This window comes from Peromyscus californicus, unplaced genomic scaffold (genome assembly GCF_007827085.1).
Source record: "Peromyscus californicus insignis strain IS unplaced genomic scaffold, ASM782708v3 Scaffold_6__1_contigs__length_162567912, whole genome shotgun sequence".
In the NCBI taxonomy this organism is placed as follows: domain Eukaryota; kingdom Metazoa; phylum Chordata; class Mammalia; order Rodentia; family Cricetidae; genus Peromyscus; species Peromyscus californicus.
In genome coordinates, this window is record NW_026294584.1 from 75,793,800 (window position 1) to 75,804,427 (window position 10,628).

The 10,628-nt window shown below is 41.9% G+C and overlaps 1 pseudogene; it reads right to left on the reverse strand.

Annotated features, from left to right (window-relative positions):
* Window positions 1-8,333: 8,333 nt before the first annotated feature.
* Window positions 8,334-8,459, reverse strand: LOC128100259 (uncharacterized; annotated as a pseudogene).
* Between the last annotated feature and the right edge of the window lie 2,169 nt (window positions 8,460-10,628).

Here is a 10,628-nt window from a genome sequence, read left to right on the forward strand (position 1 = left end):
AGGAGATGAATTATTGATTGAATAAACTGAGTAAACAACATCTCTTTTTTGATTTTCCACAAACTTGCTGCATGCTTCTGCTTTTAATTATCTCATCAACAAGCTCACACTTAGTGATTTTTTTCATTGCATTTTAACCTCCTTAATTTCCTTTTTCATTCCCCACTATTCCATTCATTTCATAGAAGCACAACCATGGATGAATGCTATATGCCTCTTTGTGTTGGAAATAGAGCAGCTAAAATAACTGGTTTCATATTAAGCATCTGCCCTTAAACCTGAATAAACCCTGTCTCACGTATGATTATCCCACTGTACCTCAGCAACTCGACTTTCCAGTCCCCACAATGGTATTTTGTGACCACCCTTCCCTTTGTCTTACTTCATACTTCTGGCCGTTGGAGAAGAAGCTGCTCAGTATCCTGCCACCAACTCTGTGACTGTGATAGCTCGCAGCTCTGACTCACCGTCTATTGCAAGGGAAGCTCAGATGCAGCCCATCAGAAAGCAATTCCTCTGGAAGCACAAGAACACTTAAGAAGATGCAAGAATGATAGGGTCATGGAGCCTTGAGAAATAATCAGAAACGAGACAAGATCATGTGTGGCAGAATCTCAGTCCCTACAAGAAGGCCAATTGCCTGAAACTGCCCAGGGAAACCTGAGTGTCAGTGTTGACATCAAGAATTTGGAGAGACCAAAAATCATAGGATGTTCACAAGAAAAGCTGCATGCATTGAGGGAATCTGGCCATATAGAGAGGCCACATATGCACAGCCAACAGCACTGGGAAAGCATTACCCAAACCCCAGAGCCCAAATGATGCCCTCATCAGTGATAGACGCTAATACAGAGCTGTGTGGTTTGGTGTTTCCCTTCTTGTTTCACTATTATTTTAGTCTTGTCTTCCTTACTATGCCCCCATCCTTCTCTTTTGTAGAACAGGAATGTTTGTTCTGTGCCATTGTATGTTAGAAGTACATTACTTGTTTCGTGCTCTTACAGGAACCCACATTTATGAGATTGCCTGGACTCTTAGAAGAGACTCTAAACTTATGAACAATGTTGAGTCTTTAAGATGATGGGATTTTTGGAATCAGATTGAGTGTGTTTTGCATTAACAGAGCCTCCATGAGCCTATGGAGGCCAGGGGTAGAAAGTTCAAGTTTGGGTGTAAAAGTGTTTAAACACTTGATCCCTAGCTGGTAACATGGTTTGGGGACCTTTAGGAGGTGGATCTCAGTTTGAGGAGGTAGATTGCTGAGATTCAGGCTCTAAGGTTTTGGCTGGTTCTGCTTCTTGTCCCATCTCCACTGCCGTTCCTTGGAAGCAATAACTATGCTACAAGCTTCCACCACATAGGCAGAGCCATAGTCACAGTGCCTTCTCCACAATGAAACTGAGTAACAGGAAGTCCTTTCTCCTTTAAGTTGCCTCTTGTTGGGTATTTGAGTGCATCAAAGACTAACCAATTCTGAGCCCCTTTCTCACAGTGCTATTATGATGAGCACATGAGATAATTAATATACACAGAAGAATTTTCTGTGATATAAAGGCTGTGAATCTCCCTTCTTGCTGCTCTCTGCTCCTGTAACTGACTTTGTTTGTTGTACACTATCAGCCTCCCAAGGATCAAGGGCAGTCCCTTCCAGGATTCCCAGTACTGAGTCATGATTTGAGGCGACTAGTTTTGCATTAAATAAGAAAGAAAGTAAATTCTCAGTGAGTTTCATTGTGCTTAGGGTGTGACATTAAATGAAAATGAAGATACATGCAATGATTTTGAATAGGAAAAAAAGGTGAGAAATGGCTTAGGAAATTTATGGGTTGTATCAGTTTGTGTGCTGACTGTGGTTCGGTGACTCACACTGAACATTGTAGTTACTCTTGCCATAACACATTAATAGGTGAGTTCTTCTTTCACACTATTCAGAGATCATTTCAGTATTTTGTTTCCAATCAGAGCATTTTTTCAATGACTGCTTTGTGGGTTGTCTTAACGTATCAGAGAAAAAAGCCAGTGATTATTTTATAGTTGTATTTCATTTTTTAAACCCAAAAGTTAATATTTAATGACCACTCCCCAACTTATTGATCTACTGTGCTTACAATGACTACTGTTGATTTTCCATAACCAAATAAAGCAGTAAAGTACTAAGATTTTCTAGTCAGTGACACACAGACAAATATGGTATGTGAATAATATATGCTCTGTAGATTCCAGTAGATGTGCTGTGTAGTAGCAATGCTAGTTAACGAGGACAACCCACGAGAGGTTTATTTAGAATAAGAATATGCTCATGCAGACACTTCTAGACCAATGTTTACTAAGATAATAGATTACTTTATGGTTTGTAAACATACATAGGACGCAACATGAACTTTATTACGTGATTGACATACCATTTATACACACAATGGACAGCTATGCCTGTTTGTCATCCTGCCTGCCTGCACGTCTGCCACCCTCAGGGTAAATTCAGGATCTGTGAGCAATTTGTAAAACTTTGGTGTTGTCTTTTCCTGCTCTTTAACCACTTCCTCTCCTTCGGTCATGGATTCTCCTCTGCTGGAGTCACTCCTTTCACAATCACGACCTCTCTCGAGGCAGCTCACTCGGCACAACCCCTGATGCAGCCTCATGCCTTGTCACGGCCTGTGATGCATTCCCTAGGGGCCTCCCTGCTTCTGCTTTCCTTGCCCTGCAGCTCGGTGGTCAGAGTGTTATCTTCAGTACGTGAGGCCGTCCATCGAATTATTGTACCCGGTGCTGCCTCCCGACTTCACCCAGAATCAAAGTCCTGGCAGTGACCTCGGGATGGACGTGACACAGTCCCTGTTGCCGCTGGGCTCAAACTTCCTTTTACTTCCCCCTGACTCACTGACATCGACCCACACTGGCCTCTGGCCTCTCACCGCTAAACACACCAAACAGGCCAGGTCCCCCTCCACTCAAGGACTTTGCATGCTCCTTCTGGTCTGGAATGTGCTACCTCCAAGAGCTTTGTGGCTCATTCCTTCCACTGGGTCACATGTCTGCACAAGTGTCTCCCATCAAGGAAGTACTTTGATCACTTAGGTAAATAAATAAGTGACATTTCCTTCTTTCACTAGTCCCGTTCCTGTTCTATTTTTCTCCACATACTACATGTTTTATTTTTAAGATATCTGTGCTTGGAGCCAGCAACCTGGCTCGGCAGGTAGCTCACTTGCTGTGTGAGCCCGGCCACCTGATTTCAATCAACCTACATGAGGGCGGAAGGTGAGAAGTGACTTCACAAAGATGTCCTCTGACCTCCCCACACGTTCCATGGCATGTATGTCCTCCCCCATACTAATAATCACATGTTAAAACCTGCCTGCTGTGTTTGGTCTCCCCATTAGATGAAATGACAAGGATAGAAGTTTTCAGTTTGGTTCATTTCTCATGCTTACAACATTGTTGCTTGCAGCAGACACCCAGTATTTTCTTGTATTTGTTTAATTCTCCTTAATCTACCATCCCATATTTTCACCATAGTCTTGCTGCTGAATTTCGTGTGATTCAGCACATCTGGTTAATACTGTTAATTCTTAAGTGACAACAGGGAACAGTGTCACCTCTAGACTTAACTAGTCTCTAAATAGAACTTGAAGAGGTGTCCTGCTGCCAGAAAAATCAAGTCTTGACTGTTAAATGCCTAACTTGAAAGAGAATGCTTTTCTTAACTTGGTTATTCAGAAATACAGTGTGAAACTTCTAGTTTGGCAAAATAAATGTGTTTCTAACTACATTCATTCCTTAAACCTAAAACATGAAAGGACAGGAAATTTCTCCTGAGTGAAACTAAGTTTGACCATAGTACTGACCATGAAAAGCATTTACCAAATTTAGGGAGAAAAAAAGATAACAGACCAAATGTAAGTAAACATACATGTTCAGACTTCTTCTAAGAGGTGTATCCAAAATTATTTTAATTGGAGTAACTGTGTCAAGCAGATGTGACTGAACACTACAGAATCTGGTGTGTATGCCTGCGTGTGTATGTGCATGTGCAAGTGCATGTGTGTGCGTATGTGCGTATGTGTGTGTGTGTGTGTGTGTGTGTGTGTGTGAGATGTGGTTTATGTATGGCATGTGGTATGTGTGCATATTTTGTGTGTGTATTGTAATGTAGTGTGCATATGGTATGTGTATGGTGTGTATATGTATGTATGTATGCAGTATGATGTAATGCCATGTGTGTGTGGGGGGGGGTGTATAAGCGTAGAAACTGAAGTTTGTTCCCCAAAAATGGTAGCAGAAATGTAGCTGAAAGCGTTGTCCAGAGGGAAACTTCTCTCATCATTATTGCTGGGGATACTGAAAGGAGCCCTGTCTTGTGTTGAGGCCGATGGACAGTCTCATGATGATTTTAGCAGCTACTGACTAGTGACAGCTGGGCAGAAATAAGACATTAGGATGCCCTCACCTCGCCTTTGACAGCCTATGAACAAAACCCTTCACTGAAGGTCATACCAACATCCTGCTTACACTGAACAGGTTTTTTAAAAGCCAAAATAAAGCTTCAGTTAAATACATCCTGCTCTTCATGCATTTAATCATTCCCCCATTCCTGGAAGCTCAATAAGCTCGATTTTGGTATTTTTTTGTTTGTCATGCATTTTATTATCTTACAAACAAATGAGATGACATCTACCCTCGAGTCTTTAAAGGAGTTGTATGGTATTATGATATTATGAGTTCCAGGTACAACGTTAAAGACCAGCTCTTTAGAACTGACTTATCTTGCATAACTGAAACTCCATACTTCTTGAATAGCAACCCTGTGTTGCCATCTCCCTCAAGCCTGGTAACCTACAGTTCTACTCTCTGCTCCTATCAAGCTGAATGTTGGAAACATCATGCAGGTATATTTATGCAAGGTTCACCCTCCTATGGCTGCCTTATTTTACTCAGCATAACGTTCTCAAGGTTCATCCATTTTGTAGCATGTGGAAGGGCGTCCTTCTTTTTAAAGGTAGTATAATATCTATGGTGGTTTGGAAGAAAATGGCCCCCATAGGGAGTGGCGCTATTAGGAGATGTGGTTTTGTTGGAGTAGATATGGCCTTATTGGAGGAAGTGTGTCACAGTGGGGGTAGGCTTTGAAGTCTCCTATGCTCGTTATATTCAGTGATTCAGTTCACTTCCTGTTGCCTATGGATCAAGATGTAGGACTCTCAGCTCCTTCTCCAGCACCATGTTTGTCTATATACTGCCATGTGCCACCATGATGATAATGGATTAAAACTGAAACTGTAAGGTGCCACCCCAATTAAATGTTTTCCTTTATAAGAGTTGCCATGGTCATGGTGTCTCTTCACAGCAATAGAAACCCTAACTAAGACAATATCTAATCATTATTATGGTATCTAAACACCATACTTTCATTATCATTCATTCATCTATGGTCATGCAGGTGATCATCACATTTTGGTTTTGTGAATTATGTTCAATAAACATAGAAATGCAAATATCACATTAAAATTTGGACTTCAATCCTTTTGGATAAAAAGCCAGAAAATGAATTCCTATGTGATCTTGTAGTTTTCATTTTAAAACTTTTACTTTTTGAGAAATTTTCTAAATGTATTTTTATAGCAGCTTGACTATTTCACATTTCTACCCATTGTATATACATGTTCCCTTGCCTCTGTGTTTGCAGCTGCTGTCTTCTTTTCTGTTTGACGATAGCCATGTGCGCAGAGTATTTTTTTTTTTACTACATTTCTCTAATGATTGGTACTACATATAGCTAAACTGTAATAACTAGCTTTTTCTTGGATTTGCCATAGCCAAGTGGCACTATCTGGTCACTATCATATAAAACTTCATTCCCAAACCCCACCCCTCAGGGTATTTAACTATGTAATATATATAAATACTTGTATTTAGCTATGAATTCTGTGAGCTACAATGTCTGCCTGACAGACAAGATAAGTCTACTATTATAATAGTGGCATAACTGTTATAACAGTAACCAACTTCTTTTTAAAATTGGAATTGAGGCCTGCTCCACAGGAAAGAATTCATGTGTTAGGGATTATAGATCTGGTCAAAAGTTTGGGAGTCACTGACCTTAGCGGGTATCTAGTATTGTATTACTAAATTAACCGTGAGGCTGACTGTTCTAACTATCTATGTTTATACCCACAGATCAAGCTGTTTGCAGAGGGTGATAGTTAATGGAGACTCATGACTGGTCAATGTACTGAGAACAAATGACTGCCGAGTGCTAACCCTTAGCTCAGGCAACATCATAAACCAGGGGCAAGAAGAATAAGAGCTGGAGGAAGAAGGGGAATGTTGTCACATACTGTCTTTCTGGACATGACATGGCTATACTCATGAACTCACAGGAGCTGTTATTACCAACGCAAGACCAGCGCAGGATAGGAACCTGTCAATATTCTAGCATGGCTAAGGGAGAGGATCCTGGGCTACCACCACTCTCTGAGGAACCACAGAGAGTTAACGGTTGCTAAAGGAGAGGGAGTAATTTTCTTCAGTGGTGTAGTGACTAGTAGGTTGCCCACAATCCAGTGATTAACCTCACAGCCATATTCATACAAACAATCTAAATTAAACTTAATGGGTCACAAGAAAACAAAAAAATGTGAAAGTAAGAGGGGAAATTTTGGGAGGGGGAAGAATGGGTTCATCAAGAGTAGGAGGTGGAGGCACATGATAGGCAGTAGTGGTGAAAATGACCAAACTTATGAAATTATCAAAAAATACAAAAAATTAGGGCTGGGAGATGGCTCAGTGGTTGAGAGAACCTGCTTAGCAAATTGAAAACCTGTGTTTCTATTTGTAGAACTCATGAGAAAATACCACTGGGCCTCTCCATGTGTACCTGTAACCTCAGTAGGTGCAGGCAGAGATCAGAAGATTCTGGGAGCTGGGAGGCCAGCCAGTCTAGTCAAACTGGTGATCTTCAGATTCTGTGAGAGACTACGTTTAAGGGGAAGACATTCAACATCAACCTTTGACCTCTGCGTGTAAACGCATGGCTATGTACAACCCCATACATACGCATAGATATATGTGTGTATACACATACATGCACACACACACACACACACACACACACATACACATACACACACACACACACACACACACACACACACACACACACACACACACACACACCAAAATATCTCTAAAAATTACCATTAAAGGAAAAATATTACTTCTTGGAAAAAACACCAGTCATTGTTGAAGTTGATTAATGGGAAATGGAAAGGTCTTATTGTATTAGTCTCTCCCATTTCAATGCTTAAAATTTCCATGATAAAAACACATTGAAAGCAAGTTTGAGTGCAGAATACACCATGAACAAAGTAAATCACAAGCTAGAAATCAGAAGCTAAAGTATCTTACTTAGTAGCATGCACACTTGACATAGGATTATATACTGCTGGACTAGGTACAAGGAGTACTTACTAACCTAGGAAAGAGAATACATCCAGAAGAACAAGATAACGACACAGCTGGAAAACTCAAGCAGAACCATGAGTAGTCAACAGCATCGTGGAAGAACTGAGCCTCACTGAGAAACCCTTAAACAAACTTAAAACGTGACATTTCGACATCATTTAAAATGCATTAAAGATGTGTGTGTGTGTGTGTGTGTGTGTGTGTGTGTGTGTGTGTGTGTGTGTGTGTGTATGTCTTTGTATCTTGTGTGTCCGGTGCCTGTGGTGGCCAAAAGAGGGTCACAACCCTTGAAGCTGGAGTTACAGATGGCTGTGAAGCACCGTGTGAGTCCTGGGAATTGAACCTGGATCCTCTGAAGAGCAGCCAGTACTCCTAACCATTGAGCGCCATCATGCTAGCCCCCTAGAGTTATTTACTGTCGTTTGTATTAGTTTTCTAATACCCACCAGACACTGGGTGGCTTAAAACAACAGAAACTTAACATCTTTCAGTTTTAGAGATCCAAAGAACTGAGTTCTAGGTTCTCCTCACTTAGAGGAGTGGCCAGCATCTCCCAGTGTGGTTGTGTCACACAGATCTTTGATAAAAGTCAACACCTTTAGACCCCTGCCCTGTCTTCCTGTGTCCGTTTCTGTGTGTCTTTTCTTATTTAGCATCCTGTCAACAAGAATACACATCATTGCCTTTAGGGACCACCAAGATAATCCAGAACAGTCCTTTCACCACAAGATTCTAATCTTAATCTATCCTGCATTATTTGGGATCAATAAATCTTTGAACTCCTTTTTCCCATTATATAAAGTAGCACTTATGTATTCCAGTGACTAACACCTGACTCTTGGGCAGAGGACCAGCTACCCGTGGTACTCAAAGCCCCTCTCCAGAGTTCTTAAGAATTGAAGGGGTCTCCCATCCAAGTACTAACCAGGCCCGACCCTGCTTAGCTTCCGAGATCAGACGAGATCGGGCGCGTTCAGGGTGGTATGAGGAGGGTTTATATGAGCGAGAATTGTTGAGACCAAGGTTGGATAAAGCACAGGGACAAATAGCCAAATGAATGGAAACACATGAACTATGAACCAATGGCTGAGGGGTCCCCACTGGATCAGGCCCTCCGAATGGGTGAGACAGTTGATTGGCTTGATCTGTTTGGGAGGCATCCAGGCAGTGGGACCGGGTCCTGTGCTCATTGCATGAGTTGGCTGTTTGAAACCTGGGGCCTATGCAGGATTGCTTGGCTCGGCCTGGGAGGAGGGGACTGGACCTACCTGGACTGAGTCTACCAGGTTGACCTCAGTCTGTGGGGAAGGCTTTGACCTGGAGGAGATGGGAATGGAGGGGGGGGGGGGGTGGGGGGAAGGTGAGGGGGACGGGAGGGGGGGAGAACAAGGGAATCCGTGGCTGATATGTAGAACTGAATGGTATTGCAAAATAAAAAAATAAAAAAAAAAAAGAATTGAAGGGGAAATGGGACTCTCTGATTTGGAAAGCTGCCTGAAAACTGCAGGGAGCGCTCAGACTTCAGCTTTTGTGAGTTTCTACCCTTGCTAGGCTAGGCTTTTCAGTGATGGAGCTGCCTTTGAGTCATCCAGGCTCTCTCCAGGAAGTAATCCCTCCCCTGTATTGTAATGAATTCAATCCTCCATTAAGCTGCACTAGGGTGGAACCATCTCTTTGGTGTGTTGATGGAAAATTATTTAGGGTAAATGGATGTTTGTTTATGTCTCTCCAGGAAAAGTTGGGAAAAACTGGGAGTCACCTAAAGTTACTGTGTTTGCGACAGTTTCTTACAAAACAATAGAAAATTTGCAGAACTTGTTACATGAACATGGGGTGGTGCTTTAATGGCTTTGGAACTGGCTCGCAGGAGGAGATATCCCAGGAAAAGCTGTGAGTGGAAACCTGAATTGTGTGGATTCAAGGCTGGAGAGGAAACGGTGGGGGGGGGGGGGGGGGGGTAGCGTTGTCAGAGGCAGAAGAAGGCAATTTCAACCTTGTGGGTGGCAGGAAGCTTGGTGAAATTGTAATCAGCAGGTTCTTGGAGGCAGAACTCTAGGATGAGTTCAGGAATATAGTTTAACAAATTCCCAAATAATGTTTTCAAAAATGCTACCTGCTTACTTCTTCTCACTGTAGTAAAGTGCAAACAAATAAATTAAAAGAATTATTACAGAAAGAAAATAGACCTGATTATAAAGTCTCAGACATTTCAAGTCACCACAGTGAGTCACTGTAAGCAATGCCCACTCTAAACAGGGGGAATATGACTCTAGCATTTGCTGAAGTCTGGAGCACAAGAGCTCTTGTGACCCTGGCACATAAGGTCCTCAACAGGTGGCTAAATGCAGATTGCTTCTCCACCACTCTATCATGAGCCAAAGACAGAAAATGGTTTGTTTAAAAAAGATGTATGGATATATCTGTTTTACAGTGGGAGTATGGAAGGAAATCCCTGAGAAACTGCCAGAAGAATGATGAAGTTTTTTGAGAAAGATACTGTGAAACATACACTGCCTCATCAAACTGTGAAAGATGCCTCAAAAGGCAAAGCCAGGAATCAAGAACTTAACCTGTACTGGCAGGAAAGAGAATATTCCAAGGACACATTGTGCCCCTTTTTTGCTATGAGACTACTGAAATAATGATCCCAAGAAAGTGGAATTTTGGCCAGTGAGATGGCTTAGCAGATAAATGTTGCTGCCAAGACATACCATGGTAGTCCAATCTCCAGGACTCATGGTAGAAGAGATCTACCTCTTGTAAGTTGTCCATTGACCTCCACACATCACCTGTGTGCCCACCTCCAACAAATAAATAAATGTAATACATTTTTTTAATAAGAAAGAAATAGGAATTTCCCTAGGAATCTAAGAGAAAGAAAAAGAGGAATTTCCCTAGGAATCCAAGAGAAAGAAAAAACTAAAACCTGGTGCCAGCCAGAGAAAGAACTTGACTCCCAGGAAAGGATTTCATAGCACTGGTCACTTGTCACACTACTTGGCCCAAGAGACTAGAATTGAAATAATGATAGGTCAGTGATGTGCAGGGCTACAACTGCTTAGTTATGCATCTCTCTTCTTTTCTATCTAAACATAATTCTAGATCTCACGATCACGTGCTGCTTTTCCAGAAGACCCAAGGTTGGTTCCCAACACCCACATCTC